General features: G+C 39.4%; 1 protein-coding gene across 2 annotated transcripts in view; it reads left to right on the top strand.

Annotated features, from left to right (window-relative positions):
• Window positions 1–16743: 16743 nt before the first annotated feature.
• LOC110219232 (carboxypeptidase A4-like) overlaps window positions 16744–24113 on the top strand; it is a 51581-nt gene continuing 44211 nt past the window's right edge. Inside the window, exons 1-3 of one of the 2 annotated variants that reach the window (XM_078153717.1) lie at window positions 16744–16885; window positions 17973–18107; window positions 22671–22769. The gene's annotated coding sequence lies outside the window, so the exon portion shown is untranslated. The remainder of the gene's footprint in view (window positions 16886–17972; window positions 18108–22670; window positions 22770–24113) is intronic. The other variant, XM_078153715.1, reaches the window with a different exon arrangement.

Raw genomic sequence — 24113 nt, 5'->3', positions numbered from 1 at the left:
GCTTGAGGTGCCAACAGGACATCAAGGCAGAGCTATCTAGTAAGTGGCTGGCAACATAGAACTGGAAATCAAGAGCAAGATAAGGCTTGGATATCTAGTTCTGCAAGTAGTCTGTGTAGAAATAGTAGTTGAACCCATGGTTGCTCATGAGCTCACAAAGGGAGAAAGTATATGTTCCCATACACAGCCTTAAAAGATAAATCTGCTTAGGGAAGAACAAAGGAACAGGCAGTTATTAAGCACCTACTATGTGCCTGGCACTGTGCTAAGTACTTTACAAATATCTTGTTTAATCCTCACAACAGCTCTGGGGAGGTAGGTGCTATTATGATGTCCATTTTACAGTTGAGGAAACTGAGGCAGAGAGCAGTTAAGTGACTTGCCCCGAGGTCATCCAGCTACTAAGTGTCTGAAGTTGTATTTGGATTCAGGTCTTCCTGACTCCAAGCTGCTCAGTGTTAGAAGAGATGATAAAAGAGAAAGGTGACAAAGAAAGTTGTTATATAAAGAGAACCAGAAAAAGGTAATGTCATGGAAGCCTAAGGAGGAGAAGGAATCTGGGAAGAGGGAGTGGTTCACAGCGTAAACATTTAGAGAGGGCAAGGAGGAGATGAGTACTGAGGAAAAGCCACATTATTTAACATTGAAGTTATGATAAACTTAGAGCAGTTTCAGTAGAGAGGAGGTATCAGAAACCTTGGCAGTGATATATTAATAGAATGAAAGTTTGAGCAATTGGCAGGGCCAACATATGGTTGTTTAAGAATGAAAGAGACCTAAGTATGCTTATTAGACAGCAAGTAAAGAGCAGTAGAAAAGGAGATTTTGAAGCTGAATAATTTCTGGGGCAAGATCCTGAAGCTTATGAGAGAGAATAAGATCAGGACACAGGTGGAAGGGTTGAGCTTTAACAAAGGAACAGGCTGGAAACCAGAGCAAAGGAGGAGAGGCGATAGGTGAAGATGTCTGAATTGTGTGAAATGGAATAGGAGAAATGGGGGAGCTTTTAACAGATGACATTGAATGTCTCAGTAAAGTAGGAAAGAAGGTCATCTGCTTAGAGAAGGGGTAGGAAGATACAAGGAACTTCAGGAGAAAGGAAAAAATGTGGAACAGCTATTTTGAGGAGTTCAATGGGGACTCAATAAGGGGAGTGAATACAAGGGTTACTGAATAGCAGTGAGATCCCGTGGAATTTGGAATAGATAACATGAATTTGTAGGACAACTTTGTAAGATTGTATAACTTCATCCAGTGGTGTCCATTAGTTTGGGAGGAATGGAAAAGGTAGATAGTGGGGATAAACCAGGGTTGAAGATTATTAACACAGAATGAAAGGCAAAAGAAATGGGCAAAAAGGTGGAAGGATACTGTATAAATCAATTTTAGGGCCCAGTCTGTGAAGAGAGAAAAGTGAGACTGGGGCAAGATTTGGAGAACAGAAAGGAATGGAGATCCTGAAGTTCTTGATAAGGACAAAGAGTACATTTAGAAGGAATGAGATAGAGGGAGAAGTAGATGAATAACAAATTATGCTATGCACAGTGCCTTACACATAGAGGTCATTTAGTTCAGATTGTTTCAATCAGGAAGAAGAATTTCACAATTTGGGATCATAGACATGCCATAGTTATGGGTGATGGTGAGATTTCTGTTATTGACTACTACTGTGGGTGGCTAAAGTGGAGTGAAGATGTAGGTCATGGAATTTGAGGCCAGTGTTTTCAAGAGTATATCATCATGTATATTGAATTCTCCAAATATAAGAACAGGAGTTAAGGTAGATGGGAAAACTGTGATCCTGGTATTGTACTCATTGAGTTAGGAGAGAGAATATCTTGGAGGCTGGCATATCATGGCAGCAAGGATCTTGAATGGGGTTATACAGATAGATTTATACTCATAAACATAGTAGGGATAAATTGGGTATGGTTGGAATAAAAGAATAATGTTAGGGTGGTTTATTATGGAAGCATTGAGAGACAGCAGTATCCTTCATGAAAATAAATGTTTGTTGACTAGATTCATGAATGTAAAATATGGGTACCTATAGAATTTAGGTAGAAAGAATTGAACTGTGCACAAACATTCCAAATATCATAAAAATGACTTGTTTTTAAGATCCAAATCTGGTGTTCCAGAATATTATCCATTGAAAATAGCCAGTAGTTATTTAGATCTTCTGAAATAGTTTGTTGATGACATTATTCACCTACTTGGAATAGAATCATAGACTCAGATATGAGGATTTTAGATATCATCTAATGCAAAACCTCCGTTTTGTAGATATTTATATTTTATAATTGGCATTTAAGGAAGAAAATTCATTTTTATTTGATATTTTAATCTTTAGGAGTCCTTGTTTTTAAAATATTTTACTTAGTAAACTCTTGATTATTCATATGTAGAGAATTTGCTATAGCAAACTTTAAATAGAAAGCTTTCTTCCCCTCTCCTCCTTAGTATAATTCTGCACCTCCTCACCTTGACATTTAATTGGGTGATCTGAACAAAAAATACTTTATTAACACAAACAAAATATAATTTTCATTTTTGATGAAAAATCATTTACTATGCATGCTTTTTTTCCGAAGGCAAATATAATTGTTTTAAAATGGAATGCCATTTTGGATTTTATTATTAAAGACTCCAAGGTCCTTCTTGCTATTAAAAGGGAGAATATAACACCATACTCAGAGTGATCTCAGTTCAATGGCTCTTCCAGCCCTATTAGGGAGAAGGTAAGGTGCCCTTCCCTGTTCTCTAGTTCTTCAGGGTCACAGCCTCCATGTCTCAACGCCATTACAGCTGACCAGCTCAGTCAGGTCTCTCGCGGCCATAAAGTCAGTAGGATACTTTTTTGCTAATCAGGAGGAAAAAAGAAGGCCCAGCAATTACTCTTGGTTAATTAATTAACCAATTAATTAATCAATTTTGCATGTAAATGGATACTTCTAAACTTCTGGAAAGCAATTATTTCTTTTAAATGGGAAAATATTGCTCCTACATTTACATTTGTAGCCTGAGTCCCTTTTGAAAACTACTCCAGGTTCAAGGAATGTTTTGGATAATTATCCACTCAGAACCACAGGTCACAGCAGTGGATAGCAGAATAAATGACAAGAATATTTTTTTCCAGGGGCAGCTAGGTGGCACAGTGTATAGAGCACTGGCCTTGAAGTCAAGAGGACCTAAGTTCAAATTCAGCCTCAGACCAAATACTTGGCACTTACTAGCTGTGTGACCCTGGGCAAGTCACTTAACCCCAATTGCCTAAAAGAAAAAAAGAATATTTTTTCCATATACATATAACTTTACCACATAATAATGGGAGAGGATGCATACTTAGAGAAACACACATGCCGAAAGAAAACATTTGCTTTGCATATACACACACACACACACATATGGAACACATGTAATCAGATAACTCACTTGGAGAGAATATGCACGTGTCCGGAATTGAATATACACAGCCAGATCCTGCTGGAACATCTCTTTGCCGCCTTTGCTCCTACTTACTTACCCAGCAGAGCTGCTGTTGATGCCAGAGCTGAGCTCTGGACTATTAACTGGTCATGTCACTTCTGGGCTATTCCGGTTGCTATGTACTTTTCCTTTGCAATGAATCTGAGCTGCTATTTCATGAATTCAGTCAACCCTTTGACTTAGGATGAGGAGATTTCGGTCAAAGCCTTTCAACTTCACATTCCATGTGCTCTATGCAAATCAACCTGGGAGATTAATTTAGTAAGACTGAAAGGAATTGGGTGGGTATGGAGATCTTTGTCTTAATTTCTTTCTAACAGTATGAAATTTTTTTTCCCGTTAAAAAGGTACACGTCAGCTAAAATGATCACATTCTCAGTTAATGAAGTCCTAGTGAGGTTTTTCTATATGTGTCTTAGGTTTTATTCATTCGGCAATCAAAAGGCCTTTATTTGAGATATTTTTAATTAAAGGGAGGAGCTTACCTGAGATTCCTGGGGTGAGTAAGGAATGAGGAGTGAGATGGGGCAAGGATACAACTGAATCTTAGGCATCAGAGATACAAGTGATTTAGCCAGTGAGGGAGGGAAGCATTCTGGCTTTGGGTGACATGATCTTCTCACCCAGGGTATGGCAAGTGGAGGAAGAAGAGCGAAGACTCAGTAAGCGGCTCCCACTGGACCCAGAACATGGCCTATTTCAAACTCCCACCACTCCACGTAGTTGCATGTGGGCAAACCTATGCTGCTACTCGTGGATATGGAAGAGGGGGAGGTAGGCATTTTATAGGGAGAGTTGGAGTCTAGCCTGGCAGGCATAGCTTAGTGGCTCCCACTTCTAAGGTCACAGGCAGGGACCTGTCAGTTATCCAGTTGCAAAGGGACATGGAAATTTCTAGCTAGATATGAGGGAATTCCAGAAAAGGGAGGAGTGAGGCTATCAGTCAAGAGGAAGGAGAATGTCCATTTGATTCAATTCAACAACAATTTATTAAGCAGTTACTAATGTAAGGCACCATCCTGGGTGCTGGGACAATGAAGACAGAGATAAATAGGCCTTGTCTTCAAAGAGTTGCCCTCTACTGAGAGGTATAAAACCTGTATGCAAGTAATGAAATTCCAAGCACAAGTGGGAAAAAGAGCAAACAATTCAGGGGATCAGAGAAGGCTGCATTTAGGAGGTAGCATTTGAGCTATGCTGTGAAGGAAGCTTGAGATTTTATAAGACAGAGGTGACAAGGGAGCATATTGCAGAAATGGGGTCACTTGTGCAAAGGCCAAAGGGTGAATAAATATTAATAGCCATAATACCTAATGTTTATATAGCACTTAGTCTATGCCAGGTACTGTGCTAAGCACTTTGCAATTCGTATCTCATTTGATCCTCACAACAACCCTGGGAGTTAGGTGCTATTAATAACCCTATTTTACAGATGAGGAAACTGAGGCAAATAGATGTTACATGACTTGCCCAGGTTCACATGGCTGTCTTAAGCTGGATTTGAACTCAAGTCTTCCTGACTCCAGGCCTGGCACTCTATCCAATGTACCACCTACCTGCCTACAAGAGAATATGTTTTGTATGTGCCAGTTTGACTGGAACAAAGAGTGAATGAAAGCAAATAATATGAAATGACTAGAAAGGTAGGAGTCAGATGGTAAAAAGCTTTAAATGACCGAGGATTTGGTATTTTATCCTAGGGAACCACTGAAGATTATTGAGTAGAGAGGAGACAATTAGACCTGTATTTTAGGAATGTAAGTTTGGCAGTTGTGTTGTGGAAGGGTGGATTGGAAAGAGAAGATACTGAAGTCAGGAAGAGAAATTTAGGGGTTTATCTTAATAGACCAAGTGAGAGGTGATGAGGCCTTGAAAAAGGAGAGGAAAAGGGTAGAGGCTGTATGAGTAGAGAGAAGAGGAGTGGAGGCGGATCAGAATACTAGAGAGTTTTTTCCTAGACTACTACACCAATGGGGAGCCAATCAATGAAAGTTTCTGAGCAGAGGAATGAAATGAACTGAGATTGATATTGGGAAGATGAATCTGGTGTATGTAAGTAGATTGTACTGGTATAATAACAATAGCAATAACAATGACAGCCAGCATTCCTATTGTGCTTAAGAATTTCTTTATATGCATTATCCAATTCTTTGGGCAAAACCTCTCGGTGGGAAGACAGGTTAGGGACCTATTTCAGTAGTTGAGGCAAGAAGGAATGAAAGCCTTGGCTAGAGTAGTAGCAATGGTAATGGAAAGTTACAGAAAAATGGGAGAGACATTGCCGAGGCATAAATTATAATACTTGGCGACTGACTGGTTGTGGAGGAGGGGAGGAGGAGGAAGGAGTCACAGATAACTGAACATGAACAATTGGGAGAATGATGAAACCAGCAACAGAAATAAGGAAGCCGGAGGAGGAAGAGGTTTGGAGGAAAACAGGGTGAGTCAGTTTTGGACATAGGCTTTAGAACTGAAAAGGACCTTAGTGATTATCTAGTTCAATTCATTTTAAAGATGGGAAATCTGAAGTGCAGAGAGGGGAAAATGACTTGTCTGGGATCATACAGATAGTAAGTAATAGCCAGAATGTTGAGCTTTGGGTGCTAGTAAGACATTCAAGTGGAGAGGTCCCCTTAGCAATTGGAAACTCAAGTCTGGAGCCCAAAGAGACTTTCCCTTACTTAAAAATCCTTCACAGCGCTTTATATGATGTTCATCCAATAGGCTCTAAATAAAGCTTGTGATTGACTGATTGATCCAGTGAAGGCCAACATAACTGGTTTCTAGGCTACTGTTCATTTACTCACATTTACTGCCTCCTCTCCAAAAAAGATAAAGCTAGTTAAATAAGCATTTTTTCTTTTAAATAGTATTTTATTTTTTTTCCATTTACACGTAAAGACAATTTTTAACATTCATTTTTTAAAATAAACTTTGAGTTCCAAATGTTGTCCCTCCTCCCTAAGACAGTAAGCAATTTGATATAGGTTGTATATGTAAATAGGCAATTTCTTAAATAGGAACCATTATATCATTCTTTCTTCATCAAGTAAGCACTTGGGAAACAGCAGAAAAGTGATCTGTCTGCAGGCAAAGAATTAGCTAGACAGAGAGAGGTGATATTTTTCTTGCTATTAGTTGTTGTAAAGGCAGCACTGAGTAGTAGAAGGAGAACTGGCCTAAAAACCAAGATCACCCACTTTTGACATATACTTGGCTGTGTGATCCTGGGCAAATCACTTTATCTCAGTACTCTAGGCAACTCTTTTAAGACCATAAATTGCAGAAAAGGTATAGTTTAGCATTGATACAGAGAGTTTCCTCACCTAGGAATTCCCCATACTAATAAAATGATCAGTCAGGTTGCAATCCTTATAATTTCACATTTAAAGGCATGTTTGTTAGGACTGGTTACATAAAAGATTTGTATGACAGGCAATGTTGCCTAGTGGATAGTGTCAGCCTCTGGTGTAGGAGGACTTGAACTCAAGTCCCACCCCTGATATATACTTCCTGGAGGACCCAAGCAAGTTACCATCTGTAACAGGTGCACAGCACTTATAATTTGTTTCACAGGTTCGGATCTCTACCCACAAAGACATGTTCACACTTTTCCTAGCTTGTAAATGATTTAATAATGATAATAATCATAAACATACATGCACATAAATGTGATTACATGTGATTATACAATCTTAGAAGCAAAGACTACTAACAGAAAGATAGATAAAGAAGAAGAAATACATCACCAATTCAAGGAAACACCAACTCTTGAACATCTGGCTGGGGGAGTCCTGTATCACAGCCCTCAGGGTCTCAGTTGGGAAGTCCCTACAGCAGAGTGTCCTCTCCAAGGGGAGACTCCCTAAAGTCCATTTCCCAAGAAAGACCTTTTTTTTTATCATACTTTCACAAAGAAGGCACGGAGCCAAGGAACAGGTGATTGGTCCTAAGGACCTGAGAGTTTTGGCTGAAACTCTCTGACCTCAAGAACAACCTTTGTTATGTCAAAAATGTCTCTGATCAATACCCAGGAATTGGTCAAGTCCCTGGATGTTTACCTCAAGACCTGTTCCTAAGGAATAGTTCCCCAAGTTGGGTCTGGGTTGAAACAAATCCCAGAAAAATACATTAGGGAAGTTCCTTGTCCTTTGGCTTGGGCTGTGGATAGGGAAGATCTTATACATTAATCCTTCACCATCTCAATGCCCCAGATACCTTTAGACGTTAAGTTAGAGAAAGTGTTGGCCTTCATTGGTGGAGGGAGTTTCCTCACTGAGAATTCCCAATGCCAATGAAATCATAGATTCAGTTTCTCCTCCCACCCCCATTTTTGTGTAAATAAAGTCCTATAAAATATGATTTCCCAAACCTCTAAGAACATTCTTTCACTGTTTACTGAAAAGCAGAGCTCTAGCATGCCAGGAATTTTAAGCTGGGGGTCAGGTGGGAGTATTATTTTAGAGCGGAGGTGTCAAATATACGTCTACTGGCTGCATTAGAGCCACAATACTCTCCATTGTGTCCTGAACCAGATTAAAATGTAATTGGAAAATTCTTAACAAAATAAAAATACAATAAAATGTAAAATAATGTTAATATGGCGTTTTCCAAGTTAATATATGGTGGGAGGAATCTTCCTATATGGGTTAGTGGCCCCTGTTTCTGTCTGAGTTTGACACCAAAGTTTAGAGGCACCCACTGAAAAGGATGTTAATGAGTCTTCTGTTGAGACTGCTTTAGAAAAGAGAAATGAATGGAAAACCTCAATGTGGAATCCCACCAGATATGAACTAAATAACTTCCAATCTATGTGACCTTGGGTATGTTAATCAACCCTTCTGGGCCTCAGTTTCCTCATCTGTAAGATGATCCTATGGTCCTTCTGGATGCACTTTGTTTAAAAAAAACCAAACTAAGAAACAAATAAATTGAATGGAGTATGGTAGATCATGTCTTTGGATAGCTATTGTTCTTTCTGTTGTGGGCCTGGAAAGGACTTCAGTTTCTAGGATTTTAAGTCTGTTCCCTATCACTGGTCAAAGCCTAGGTGTTACTTTTATACACCAACTATAAATAGGTTTTGTGTCCTTGATAGACTCTGGCAACTATATTTTCTTTCCCAAAGAGATTTTTAAAAGCGCTAATCGCTAAAAAAAAAATATCTTAATAGCTATTTTTATCTTATCTTTTGAATGGAAAATATATTGATTGGTAAAAAAATATGGCCAGTGTGTCTGACTGTCCCCTTGAGAGTTCTTGAAATTGGTGGGAATTCTGCCATGTGGGAATTTACTTATGTCCTGAAAGGACCAAAGTTCTAGCCACAGTCCCTATAAATAAAGATCTGGTGGTGGGTGTTGGCTGTTGGACCTTGGAAAAATCTTTGACCATGAAGTCTATCCTGTTTTTTGGTGTATATATTTGGTGTGTATATATATAATTGGGTATATATTCTGCCAGGAAACGTTCGTTGGGTAAGTTCTATTTTCAATTGTTTTTTATGTTTTTGTTACCTGAGATTCACAGGGGCTCAGCCCGCCTTTTTGTGGTGTGGCTGTAAATATCAGCATCTTTTTATAAACTATATTATCAGTGAGAGACATCACAGCTTAGTAGATAGATCTGGCCTTGGTGCTGGAAGTACCTTGGTCCCACTTCTGTCTCTGACACATGCTGACCATAGGACCCTACACATGTCACTTAACTGCTTAGTGTTCCCGGCAACTCTCTGAGATTCCAAGTTACAGAGACCAGCATTGGTAGGGGGAATTCTCTCACCTTAGAATCCCTATACCAATGAATCACAAATCCTGCTGAAACCACCAAATATCTGTATTTCTCTCAAAATAAAAGTGGGGTGGTCCAGACATTGGAATAATGAGTGGGATGGTAGAAAAAAGGAGGCAAAAATATAAAAGAAATAAGAAAGGGAAACTAAACATATAAAATAATGAAACTTCTCCTCCCTCCTCCCAACCTCTTCTGTCTCCCATCTATCTCCCATACAACTTTTCCTAGTGGATCAGAATCTGAATCATAGAATTAGAGGCCATTTAGACCTGGGGTGGGGAACCTGTGGCCTCAAGGCTTCCCACCCCTGGTCTAGACCAATGTTGACTAGAGTAATAATTCCTTCTATAACACACCCTACAAGTTTCATATAACCTTTGCCTGAAGAATCCAAGTGACAGAGACTAACCCAAGTCACAAGGCAGCCTTCCACTTCCGGGTCGTTCTCATTATTATTAGGAAGTTTTTCCCCAAATCAATCCTAAATTTGCCTCTTTGAAACTTCCAACTTTTGGTACCCTCTGGGGTGAAGCAGAACAAATATTGATATTTCTTTCACATAAATGTCTTTCAAATACTTGAAGACAGCTCTTATGTCCCCCTATCTTCTGGTTACACATCCTTAGTTCCTTTATGTGATCCTGGAAGTCCCTGGCCAGTCTGGTTGACCTCCTTGGTTTACTCTCCAGCCTACCATTGTCTTTTCTAAAATGTGGCACCTTGAATGAAAGCCAATATTCCAGACTTGGTCCAAGAAAGATGGAGTCGTCTTTCTAGTCCTTGACACTAGGCTTAATGTAGCGTAGTAAGATTGCATCAGCTTTCTGGGCTACTATCTCACATTGGTGACTTCTATTGGGCTTATGGTCCACTGAAAACCTCAACTTTATTCAGAAAAACTGCTCTCAGCCACATCTCCCTCACCTTGTATTTATACTTATGAGATGCTGTTTGTTTATTTTCAAATCTAAGATTATTTCTCATCATGCCTCACCCTCTTCCTACCTTTTCCTGTGCCTACATGCTGTTGTCCCTCCTCTCCATAATCCTTGACTATTAAAATCCTACTCATCCTTTAAAGCCCAAATCCTCGTCCATGAAGGTTACCTAACCAGTTATTTAACCAAATCCTTTTATTTACAGGAAACTGATCCTCAGAAAGGGGAAATAACTTACCTAACCTTCCACAACAAATAAATGGCAGTGTTGGGCCTTCTGATTTGAGCTCTTCTGACTACAAATGCATTTCTCCCTTCTTATAGTTCTGCTATAACTCACTTTCTTTTCTGTTCACTTGTGTGTCTATTTTATATTTGTTAATCATACTATTTGTGTGTAGCTCTTATGTTCTCTACTAGGTTGCTAACTCCCAGAGGGCAGGGACTTTGTCTTACTGCAGCTAGGTCCCAGGAGTTTGAATAATGAATCCTGAGAAGTGGTTGCATTATTGGAACTCATGCTGTATATTTCACATAATTATAACTTGGTGGGAATTAGAATCCATGAGATCATTTGATGAGCGGAAGAAGGATGAAGGAGACAGGCATTTATTAAGCACTTACTATATGTCAGGCACTGTGCTACGTGCTTTTACAAATATCTTATTTGATCCTCACAACAACCCCGGAAGGTAGGTGGTATTATTATCCCCATTTTACAGTCCAGGAAATTGAGGCAGACAGAGGTTAAGTGATTTGCCCAAGGTCGCACAGCTAATGAGTTTCTGAGGCTAGATTTGAACTTCAGGTAGTCTAGTTAACTGCCTGCACAGTATTCATTATTCGCACAAACTGGGACCTCTCTATATCTTTGTATCTCTAACAATACTAATACCTAGCCAGTACCTTGAATATAGTTGTTTCCAAATATGTGTGTGTTGAAATAAATTATTGAATTTAGTGAAAATAAAAATTCTTACCTGCTTGTGACTATAAAAATGGGAACCCACTCTAAGTAAAATTAGAAAGAGTATTTAGTGACTATACTCTCACCTCCCCTTCCTATGCCGTTTTCCTTATTTTCAGACCCTCCCTCCCTCATTTCAGGAAACAGTGTTCTCACGCTTCCTTCATTTACTGTACCTATCTCATGAGATAGGGGTAGCTAGGTGGCACAATGGATAGACCACTGGGCCTGGAGTCAAGAAGACTCGTCTTACTGAGTTCAAATCTGACCTCAGACACTTCCTAGCTGTGTGACCATGGGCAAATCACTTCACCCCATTTGCCTCAGTTTCTTCTGCTGTAAAATGAGCTGGAGAAGGAAATGGAAGACTGCTCCAGTATCTTTACCAAGAAAACCCCAAATGGGGTCACAAAGAGTTGGACACAACTGAAAAATGACTGAACAACAAAATTCACAAGAATGTCCTGAGAATCAAATGAAATGATAGACAACTGCAAGTGCTTTGGAGAATGAAAAGACCTAACAAATGTTACAAATTCCCCTCACTACCTCCAGGCTCAACAACAATAATCACATAATGTGAGTAACAGAAACCTAACCCACTGGATATTCAGATTTACAGTGGCTGGTGGGGGGATGGGTAGAAAAGGCCCGGAATACTTCTCTCAGGAGAGAGATGAGGGATCACCCATGTAGAATGAGGCAGACACTGTCGGATGCAATCCCATGTCAGCTGGTGGTATTTAATTGTTTTTCTTTCCTACGAAAGGGGACTCAATGGTTGCAGGGTTCAATTGGAAAATGACTTTTTTTTCCTAAAAAGTCATTAATAAAACATTAAAAATAAAAATAAATTTTTTTTTAAAGAAAAAGGCCTGAGAGTTACTTTGCTCACCTTCCCAGGACACATGAAAAAGCTTAACATTTGTAAAGCCCTGTACAAGCCAACAGAGAATTGTAAAGGGATGGGGAAGATGGCACCAGACATGAGCTAGGGAGAATGAATAATGCAGGGAGTCTGGCTGATGAATTCATTTGATCAGCACATAGGGCTAATGACGTCAGGTCCTGAATACGATCCTTACCTGGATGGATTGGATTGGTTTTCTCTATTTCACAGTCATGGGGTTTTACTGATAAATCACCCTCAGGTGCTAGGTGGCAGCTAGATGGTGCAGTGGATAGAGCACAGGGACTGGAGACGGGAAGCCCTGAGTTCAAATCAGACCTCAGACATTTACTAGTTGTGCGACCCTGGACAAGTCACTTAGCCACTGTTTGCCTCAGTTTCCTCATCTGTAAAATGGGGATAATTATAGTACCTACCTCCCAGGGTGGTTGTGAAAATCAAATGAATATAACAATTGTAAAGTGTTTAGCATAGTGCCTGGCACAAAGCAAGTAACATATAAATGTTATCATCCTCAATCATTATTAGCTTGGTCTCAAGAGGAATCAGATAAAGAAGTGGAGAGAGCTCAATATAATTCCATGCCCAGCTTTTGGAGCTGGAGGACCTGTGTTTAAATCCTGACTCCACTACTAAGCTACCTATGTGGCCTTGGGCAAGTCATTATACCACTTTTCTGAAACTCAGTTTGTTCATCTGTTAAAATAAAGGATCCTTGGAGGAGGTGCATTTTTCATCGAATTTTAAAGACATTCTAGTCAGTCAACATTCTAGGTAGGAAAGTGAACGCAGGTAGGCTGGTATTGAGAACAAATAAGCCCCTAGTGTAATATTTGCTGCTGGCCCTAACAAAGTCAATAATAATTAATTATTAACAAGTGAACGTTATCTAGCCCTTTAAAGTTTACAAAGGGCTTTCTTCCTAACAGCCATCAGATAATATATGTTTTATTACCATCATTTAGTAGATGAGAAAATTAGGCTCAAGAGAGGAAGAGTGAGTTACCTACAAGTCACATAGTTAAAAGGTACGCTGCACCCCTCTGAACTAGAGGGATGAACTCAGCATTCTTCTGAATCAAGCACCTCTGTGGCTTTGGCTCTACCTCAGTCTTCCCATTCCTTGCCCAAGTGGCATGATACTGTTTCCTGGGGGCAGCCTGCCTGAAGAAGTACCATTTTTTTTTGAATTTGTATTTTAATAGGCAGGAAACAACTTATTTTTGATGTAAAAAGTATCTGTCAATAGCCAACTGTGTACACTCAGGCAGTCAATTTGTTAATATAAAAAAAAATCAAAGTCAATACTGAATTAGAAAAAAGATAAAACTGTGAAAACAAGACATTGTGAAGTTGAGACAAGTCTAGCATGATCTGTTTTACAATCTGTCTTCTGATTTCAGACCATGTATCATACCAAGTATCTTGACCCTTTTAATTAGTCTTTTGTCTTTGCTTTTTTGTTTCTCAGTTCTTTTTCTTTTTAAATTTTTTTTATTAATTTATCTTAATTTATCAATAATCACTTCCACAAGCTTTTGAGTTTTAAATTTTTCTCCCCCTCCCTCCTCACCTCTCTCCCAAGACGGGGCGCAATCTAATATAGGCTATACATATATATTCCTATTAAACGTATTTTCACATTAGTGTTGTAAGTAAGAATTAGAACTAGTAGCAGGAACCACCAGAAACAGGAAACAAAACAAAATAGAAGAAAAAAATAGCAAACAGTATGCTTCAATCTGCATTCAAACTCCATAGTTCTTTCTTTGGATGTGGATAGCATTTTCCACCATGAGGCTTTTGGAGATGTTTTAGATCCTTATATTGCTGAGAGGGGTTAAGTCTATCAAAGTCAGTCATCACTGGATGTGACTGTTACTGTGTACAACGTTCTCCTGGTTCTGCTCACTTCACTCAGTATCAAACCACACAAGTCTTTCCAGGTTTATCCGAAGTCTGCCTGTTCATCATTTCTTATAGCATAATAGTATTCCATTACATTCATATATCACATTCACAATTATGATTACTATCTGTGTCTTTCTCTCCATCCTTTCCTCCCCTGTTTATGCTTTTCTTTCTCCTTTCTCTTTTTCCTTCCTCACTAATGGTTTGCTCTTGACCACCGCCTCCCTCAGTCCCACCTCCCTTCTCTTAGCCCCCTCCCTTTTCTTTCCCTTTTTCCGTCCTACTGCCCATAGGGCAAGTTAGATTTCTATACCTAACTGATTATGTTATGAGCTCCTTAAGCCAAATCTGATGAGAGTAAGGTTCAAACATACTCATCTCCCTCCCTTCTTTCCCTCTGCTGTAATAGTTTTTTGTGCCTTTTCCTGTGATGTAATTTACCCTTGTCTGCCTCCTCTTCTTTTCCTTTTCTCTCAGTACATTTTCTTAGTTAGATCAGATTAATTCACTTACTTGGAGACAGTTGACCCACTTGATTTGATTTTTTTCATCATTACATCAAAGTCAATGTATACCCACCCCCTTTATGTATACCTCTTTAACATGGTGTAATGACAATACAGTTCTCAAGAGTTACAAGTGTCATCTTCCCTTGTAGGGATGTAAACAGTTTGCCCTTATTAATAACGTGTTGTTTCTTTCTGTCCCTTTTACCTTTTTATGTCTCTCTTGAGTCTTGTATTTGAAGATCAAATTTTCTGTTGAGCTCTGGTCTTTTTATCAGGAAGGTATGGAAGTCCCCTATTTCGCTGAATATCCATCTCCTCCCTGATCATGCTCATTTTTGCTGGGTCTTTTTTTTTTTTTTTTTAAACGAGGCAATTGGGGTTAAGTGACTTGTCTAGGGTCACACAGCTAGTGTCAAGTGTCTGAGGCCGGATTTGAACTCAGTTCCTCCTGACTCCAGGGCCGATGCTCTATCTACCATGCCACCTACCTACCCCAATTGTACCATCTTTACCAAGGCAATACGGATGGCATTATCTACCCCCTCCCCCTTTCCAAATGTCCTCAAGCTACATGTTCTGTGATTTCTTTTGGGGGTATGGGGAACAGGGGGCAGCTTTGCTGATTGTCAGGTTTAATGGTATTATTGAGGACCAGTGCACCTGGCAGATAAATTGACTCTAATTTAGGAGATTTTTTTGATCTTTAGACTTTCATCTTATAATTGGTAAGGCAGATTTCACACATACAGTCAATCCTCTCTTTCACAGCAAAAGTAAAAAATGCAAATGTTGATACATTGAACCTACCTGAAATGCGGGTTAGCTTCCTGTAATCACCAGAAACTGTAATCGTTCACTAAAGGGTGCTGAAAATACAATTTTCTGCATACAATTCTTTATAACGAAATGTTAATTTTGATAACATGCACTTTTCCTAACACAGTAACCATGAAATAACCCACAAAATGACATTCACAAAAATAAAATTGGTAACATGCAAAAAGTTGTTTCATGCTAGTAATTCCCTAGAATTCTGCAGCCTTTTGTGCTATTTTTTGTTGTTGTTCAGTCATTTCAGTTGTGTCTGACTCTTTATGACCCCATTTGGGGTTTTCTTGGCAAAGATACTGGAGTGGTGTGCCATTTCCTTCTTCTTCTCTCTCTCTTTGTGCTAACATTTTAAAAAAAATTGATTTTGGACAATATTTACTTTTTATAACATGTGAAATCTGCAGTACCATCAATACTGTACAGTAAATAAAATTCTTAAAACTAAAACTTTTTTTAACCTGAATTTTACCTTCCACTGTGTCAGATGGTGGTGGTGGTGTGGGGCCATTGTACTGTATAACAAATCATTGATTCATTAGCACCAAACTCGTAGTGACAGCATCTGCAGAATTTCCTGCCCGAAGTTTATTTAACACCTTTATTTTCTCACTGAGCCATATCACTGACTTTGTACACTTGGGCTTAGAGCCCAAAGGACTTGCACTGTGTTTGGAGTATAATTGCAACATAAAACTTGAGTTTTAAAGGTAAATAATGAAAATATTGACTAATGCTGGGGCACTCTTTACAGCAGTGGGGTGAACAAGACCCGGTAGGCTACCAGCTGCTCCACAGCATGCATTGCTCCTTTTGTTTTTTTCTCTATTACATATGGCTGCAAATGTGTATGGTTGCTCACATGAAAGTGCAAATGAGGTTACTAATAAGATCACGCTAACACTAATAGTCTTGAAAGTTAAATCCACCAGGGGGGTGGGGGGGAGGGGGGAGATGGGGTGAAAATTTGGAACTCAAAAACTTGTGGAAGTGAATGTTGAAAACTAAAAATAAACAAATTTATATTAAAAAAAATTTTAAAAAAAGTGGGACTAGAAACAATTCTTGTTAGACCCAACCTTGAAAATCATTTGTATTCAGTGATTCAAAAGAGCAATAAAGTTGTTAGGTGAAATTTTCAAAGCAAAAAAAAAAAAAGAAAGAAAGTTAAATGCACAAATGTTGAAGATTGACCATAGCTGTGAGTTTCTTCGGACTTCTAATCTAAAAAAAAATCTATGTAACATATTTATAAACCTCACAGCCAAAACAACCCACTAGAGAAATGGAGCCAAGTCAGTCCATAGGTTTCCCAGCATGTTGTTTCTTCCCTGTTGATTGCCAATCAAATTGTTGATCTGTAGCCTTAAACTTATCCTGCTAAGGAATGACAAGACAAAGCAGCCACAGGGAGCAGTGTATCTAAAACCACCTCCTTTGGGCTTCTGTCTTCTTCAGAGACCAGGTTCTTGAGATCACACCAAGGAATGAAGAACAAGTTAGAAACCTAAGGCAACTGGAAACAGAAGCTCACTTTCAGGTACCTATTCTGGTGGGATCCATGTTTATCAAAGTGGATTTTGTGCAGAGTTAAGAAAGGGTGATTGGGATTTTTTTTTTTGGAAATACATCTGGTCAAACATAACTGAACATTAGCATGGACTTAGAGATAGAAAGGATTTTAGAGGTCCTCTAGTCTAACCTCTTCCTTTTACAGATGAAGAAACTGAGTCCCAAAGAAATCAAATGACTTGCTCAAGATCACACAGATAGCAGGGGAGCCAGGTTTGAACGTAGGGCCTTTTATGACTGATCTAACACCCTCTTCCCTGCCACCACACTAATTCCCCGTTAAGTGCTTCAGAATTCAGGCTGTAGTTTAAAGTATATGTGACTGTGATTCAAGAGTCTTAGGTCCTATTCCTAGCTCTTCCCCTAATGAGCTGTGTGATTTTGGGCAAATCACTTGACTTTTCTGGGCCTCCATTTCCCCTTCTGTAAAATAGGCATACAAGGCAGCATGGGGATAGTGACTGCCTCTGACATAGACTGACTTTGTGACCCTGGTCAAGTCTCATAGCCTCTCAGCGCTCCAGGTGACTTTCTAGGGCTATAAATTGCAGAATGGGTGTCAGTTTACATTGGTAGAGGGAGCTTCGAGGTTTGGTCTGAAAAAAATGGAGTTAATGCTACGTGGCCTGCCTATTTCAAAGGGTTGTTGTGGGGCTAACAGTAGAACACAGTTAGATATGATAGTACTCTGAAAATTGACTAGCTATTATTTACAAGTCAGCAATATACTATTGCATTCTAATAGGTAAACTTTATTATGATGTACAACCACAAGTTTTGAATCATCTTTTTTATTCAGTCCATTATAATGTCCAATTGTTATTAAGAACTATAGAATTTTTAATACTATATCAAGAACCATAGAATGTTTAATACTATATTAAGAACAATAGAGTTTTTAATAATGGGTCAGTAAGCTGGTGATTTCAGTATTCAGACTGCCCATGGCAATATTATAGTTTTACCAAAAGGATTATCAAAATGAGGTGAAGTGAAAACAGTCCTATGGCCTTGGAATGATCATCCCAGCTTGGTTTTGCTCTTTCCTTTTATAGCTTGATTTCTGGAGGCCCCTCACCACTGCAGGGGAGAAGGTACATGTCCGAATTCCCTTTTCCAGACTGCAGGTGGTCAAAATTTTCTTGGAGTCCCATGGAATTCCTTATTCCATCATGATTGAAGATGTACAGGTGAGTACCCCAAAGATCTTTTGTCTTCCAAGTCTATCTGGTTAAAATGAACTAATCATAAAGTCATTCTCATAATTTTCTTTTATTCTTCCGTAACTCCCACTTGGCTCTGAAATCAACTGATTAACGCCTTTGCAATGGGTAAAGCCATCCCATGGGAGGTGGGAACCTCCCTTCCATTTTCTTATGAGTGAAATCTGTAGATAATGAAGGGGATAAGAAGACAACTTTCTGGGTGTGCATAGAACTGAGGAGCTATGACCACAGGTTTATTTATATGAAGGCTTCAGGTTTTTTTTCCAGCAACACCTGCTTCCCCCTTGCTACAAATTGAATCAATTTTGATTAGTGGGGGGTAGAGATGAAATCCCCTGGCTCTTCCAACCGAGGCACAGTCCTTTATCATTATGCAAGCCAATCACTTAGTTGATCATGCATGCCTCCTACATAAAGTGATTTAACTAAAGTTCTCCTTCCACTGACCAACTCTTGCCTTTTCTGACCAAGAAAATTGCTGGTAAAATGTTACCTGTAGTTTGATATTGATCATCCTTTGAGGACAATGTATAGCCCCACAGCCAGCATGTACAATAAGAAGAAGTGGTTTCTAGGGCCTGAGTTATCACTTAGTTTAAGATTTCTGTCCATTTTCTCTGGTCCCCACTTCTTTCATTATTGCGTATATGCCAATGGGTGGCCACAAACAGAATATAAGTGGAAGTGACTTATCCTAGGTTCTGCTGGACAAAGAGAATGAAGAGATGCTTTTTCATTAAAGAGAAAGAAATGGCACCTTCAATTTTGGAAGCTACCATAACTTGGAAGAGGTAAATTTTTCAGGCTATTTAACTTAAGAAGTGGCTCATTTTCCTCACTCCAATATTCAGCTTTCTAAGGAGCTAGCCCTGTCCTCAACTTCTTCCCTGAAACTCTAGATCAATAGTTCTTAACCTGGGATCCATGAATTTGTTTTTCTTTTTTTTTAATAAGTATTTTAATAATTATTTCAGGCTAACTATCTTTGTAATCTTAGGTGTTTTATTTTATTCATCTAAAAACATCATTCTGAGGAGTCTATAGGCTTGACTAGTCTGTGAAAGAGTTACATGATCCAAAAAAAAAAAGTTAAGAATGCTTGCATCCAGATAGGTTGTTTCCATAAGACCTGAAAACTTGAGTCCTCAAATTAGGAAAATGCTAAGGACAAGCCACTAAACTGGTAGCTGTAGGAAATACCTGGGCCAGGGGATCCTACTGCTATCATTCCTCTGACTTTACCTGTTGACTGTTTCTGAAGTTGTGAACGGTGTATGGAAGCTCTGTCTGGAAACAAGGAGGGGAGAGAGGGAAAGTAGTGTATGGAGATAGGAAGAAAGAACTTATCACCAAGAAAATGTAATTTGTTTCCATTTGACAAGCATTTAGTAAGTGTTTACCATGTGCAAAGGTACATGGACAAAGATATAAAGACAAAACCAAAAGCATACCCCTGTCCTCAGAGAGCTAACATTCTACTGAATATTACTTAACATTTTACAGAAATAGTTCTACTGAAAATGGTGTTCAATTTCTTCTCTTTAAGGAGATAGGGAAGCCATTTTAGAAAGTTTTCCAGCTAGAATGGTTAAAATAGAAATACGTTCTTGTCATGGGGATAAGAAAACATATTTCTCCTTCTGCTACAAAATGGTTCTCTTTTTTCAGCTGGGATTTGAACTGTGGGTAGCAATGTGTGGTTCATTATTAATTATCTGAAATTAAAACATTAACATCCCTAAATGTACAGCTAACCAAACTGCTCGTGGTGCTAATGCACTGGCAGAATGGGAAAGGGAAAGAGAAAAATCCTCCTTAGTTGAAATGCTAGCTGATTTAATAAATCTTGCTTTATCTGTACTCCTAAAATTTCAGATTTTCCCAGAAATGGAAAATCTTGCTGAGCAGTAGCCAGATCTAGTGTGCAAACTGCAAATAGGATATTCTTTTGGAAAACAGCCCATGAATGTGCTTAAGGTACCCTGCATTTAAATGGTTTGGATGTTTTCAGTGGGCTGTTCATTCCTCTCCAAACAGCAGCCAGGTGCTATGAAGATTCAATAAACGTTGATTGATGGATAAAATCAACTGCGGCTAGGAGCTGGACAGATAGATGAAAAACAACAGTCCCTATATGTAAGAAAGCTATGTCTAGCAGTAGAGATATGACTATCCATTAATCCATTTATTCAACTGAAATTAATAAGTTCTATATAGATAGAGCACTGTACTAGGTACTGGGTAAAACATAAAATATCCATAAGACAGCCCCTGGCCTCATGGATCAGTTTAATAGTAGACTATTGTGATTTTTTTGATTAATTGAATAAGATACAAACACTAATATGCAATATTATATATTATATTTAAGTGCATTAAAGAGTTGCAAACCAATTTTGTGTGTGTGTGTGTGTGTGTGTGTGTGAGATATTCTCCCTAGCACGGCTTAGCAGCCATCCTTGAAGGAAGGTCAGTGCTGACCTGGAATTAGGATGGAATTAGGAGTGATCAAGGAAGGCTTTACATGGGAGGTAGGTTAAAATGAGCTTTGCAAGTTGGGGAAGAATTCAGAAGGTGAAAAGGTAGAGGAAGGATGTTCCTTTCATAGGCACAGAGGCACACAGGCACAGAGAAAGGAGAATTTTGCTTAGTTGTGTTTTAGTCATGTCCGACTCTCCCTGACCTCATTTGGGGTTTTCTTGGCAGAGATACTGCAGTAGCTTGCCATTTCCTTCTCCAGCTCATTTTATAAATGAGGAACTGAGGCCAACAGGGTTAAGTGACTTGCCCAGGGTCACCCAGCTAGGAAGTGTCTAAGGACAAATTTGAACTCAAGAAGATGAGTCTTCCTGACTCCAGGTGTCTTCATGTAGTTTAAGTGAGGTTAAAGATTCCAAGATACAGCATGAGAAATGGGGAGAAGACTCCTGAGACAGAGCACAACACAATATAAGAGTCAGCTGAGAAGTAAAGCAAGAGAACTTTACGGAGGGACAATATGAATGATTGTCAAGGAAGATGGAAACAGGGTGGTCTTGCTGGGATGCTGGATCAAAGGGGATGCCCCAACTGGTAAAACCTGGTGGATTTTTATAGGGTTCTTACCTGGGTTAAGTAAGACCAGATAATGGAGAAGGGAAAGGGGACCCTGAGTCTGGTGTGCAGGTCAAAGTTCAAGGACGGCTGCTAAGCCGTGCTAGGGAGAATATCTGGGAAATCGGTGGCTAGCTGATGTTCAAACTCCCAGGCAGTGGGAAGAGGGTTCTTTACCGAATTCTCTGCTTTGGCTGGGTGACTCAGGGGATTTGAGCTTCACCAGGGGCTTCTCTGTTTATTGGGATGGGAGTCTAGTGAGGTCCCTACATCAGGGGTCTATTCAGGGGGGCAGAGAGCAGTGTAAAAGGTGTGGAGGGGAGTGATATTGAGATAAGACTGGAAAGGAAGGATGGTGTCAGACAGTAGAGGGCCTAAAATGCCAGGTAAAGATGTCTGAACTTCACTTGATAGACAATAGGATGGCACTGAAGATTTTTCCGCAGAGGGGTGATGTGACCGGATCTTTGCATAAGAATAATCATTCTGGTGGTCTTATGAAGGATGGGTAGGAAGGATGAGGGGGAACTAGAGACAGGCAGATCTATTAAGAAGTTACATCAATATGCAAGCCTGTAAGGTAGTCCCTTACTAGAGAAAGAGGGGCTAAATGAAAGAGATTCCTGAGGGAGAAACAATAATGGAGATTAGAAAGTTAAAGTTAAAGATCATTCCAAATTTTCAAACATGGGGACAAATGGGGATGGTGTGGATCTTACCACATATAGTTAGATTACTAGCCAGAAAAGGAAGCTGGGAGCCCCCAAATATTTCACTTTTCCACCCTTCTAATCCCAGATTCCACTGATCCAATTCCCAAAGGGATTGTCTCAGATTAAATAGACTCTATTAAATTATAAAATCTTAATCTGTACCAGGCCTCCAGAAATTATCCCACCCATTCCACTGTTTTCATGAAGGGGATCACAAATCATCCCCTAAATATGGTAGCTTTCATAATTTAGAGATCTCAAGGGAGATGACTTCTATGATTTCCCTTGTTATTTTGTTCTGGTTTGTAAGTTGTAAGGTGGTAGTGTAAATGCTACATTTTTAACCAATGAAAGAGGGAATAGAATTACCTAAAACTGGTCAAGAGCTGTCAGAAACATCCATGCTCAAGTCAAATTCTATCCTGTATCCTATAAAGTAAATGAACAGGAGGAAAGAAAGTGAATGAGGGGGGCAGCTAAGTGGCACAGTAGATAGAACTCCAGCCTTGGAGTCAGGAGGACCTGAGTTCAAATTTGGCCGCAGACACTTAACACTTACTAGCTGTGTGCCCCTGGGCAAGTCACTTAACCCTGACTGCCTCACCAAAAAAGCAAAAAAAAAAAAAAGAATGGGAAGGGGGTCATGGGAGAGAAAGAAGGGATACGAAAAGAGTGAGTGGAAATAGGGAAGGTCTCACTTTATTTACCTTTTGTTTAACAGTTTAGTACTGGAGGAAACAAGCCTGCCATCTGGTTAGATGCTGGGATCCATGCCTGAGAATGGGTTACCCAAGCTACAGCATTGTGGACAGCCAATCAGGTCATTTCACCTAAAATTATAGTTTTATTTTTTCTAGGTTCACATTTGACTCCTCCACACGTGTAGTATCAGTGGCCATGCTAGTTCAAACATAAAGGATTAGATCGTGCATTTAAAAAAAATTCAGAACTAACGTACCAGTAATCCATCCAATAATCTGTTTTTTGCTTTTGTTCCTACAGTGTGTCAGGTTAGAGTAGTACCCAGCCTAAAAACCCATGTGCCTCTCTGGTCATTTTGCCTTAAGAAAGATAGGGCTGGAGGAGGGGAATTAATATATTCAGTGTGAGACCTAGGAAGGACCTTAGAGATCAAGTGGTCCAATCCTCTCATTTTAAAGAGGGTAAAATTGTGAAGTAGAGTGGAGGTGACTTGCTCAAGATTTGCTGTTGTTATGATTCAGTCTTTTCAGTCATTCTGATTCTCTGTGACTCCACTTGGGGTTTTCTTGGCAAAGATACCAGAATGGTTTGCCATTTCTTTCTCTAGCTCATTTTACATAAGATAGAAGTTAAGTGATTAGCTAGTAAGTGTCTGTGGCCAGATTTGAGCTCAGGTCCTTCTGACTCCCAGGATGTTCTATCCACTGAGCTACCCTCAAGTTGCCCTCAAGAATACAGAGCTAGATTAGAACCTACTTCCTTGACTCTCAGTCTTAGAATTGAGAGAGACCTAAATGTTTTCTATCTGTCTGTCTGTCTGTCTATCCATGTAACTACCTATAGATAAACTGAGTACCAAGGAGGTGAAGCAATTTACCCTAGGCCTCACGGCTAAAATTCAACTCATCAAATCTATATCAAGCACCTACTTGTTTAAGTCACTGTGCCGAGCACTGAGGTATGAAAACAAAAATTAATCAATCCCTCCCCTCAAGGAGCTTATATTCTACTGGCAGAGATGATGTTAGAGCCCAGATCTTTTTTACTACAGTTAACAGTCTTACTACCTCCTCCAAGAGAAAGAAGGCATTTCAGTATACAGATTAGAAAAAAAAATGATGACTCTTCAGCATGGAAAAATAAAAGCTAAGAAGTTAAATGATTAACATTTATAAAAATCATTAGGGGTAAGAATGGATTGCCCTGTTCATTGATTCCTGGAATATTAGCATGGCTACTGAAACCAAAGCTTTAAAAGTTAATTTTCAGGGGCAGCTAGGTGGCGCAGTGGATAGAGCTCTGGCCTTGGAGTCAGGAGGACCTGAGTTCAAATGCAGCCTCAGATACTTGACCCTTACTAGCTGTGTGACCCCAGGCAAGTCACTTAACCCCAATTGCCTACCCCCCCCAAAAGTTAATTTTTAGGTAAAATAAAAGTGTTGGCATCCTGAAGGGTAAATTT

This window comes from Phascolarctos cinereus, unplaced genomic scaffold (assembly GCF_003287225.1).
Source record: "Phascolarctos cinereus isolate Bilbo 61053 unplaced genomic scaffold, phaCin_HiC Scaffold_1;HRSCAF=81, whole genome shotgun sequence".
Classification (NCBI taxonomy): domain Eukaryota; kingdom Metazoa; phylum Chordata; class Mammalia; order Diprotodontia; family Phascolarctidae; genus Phascolarctos; species Phascolarctos cinereus.
Note: the sequence above shows the minus strand (reverse complement) of the source record. Positions and strands in the feature narration are given on the sequence as shown.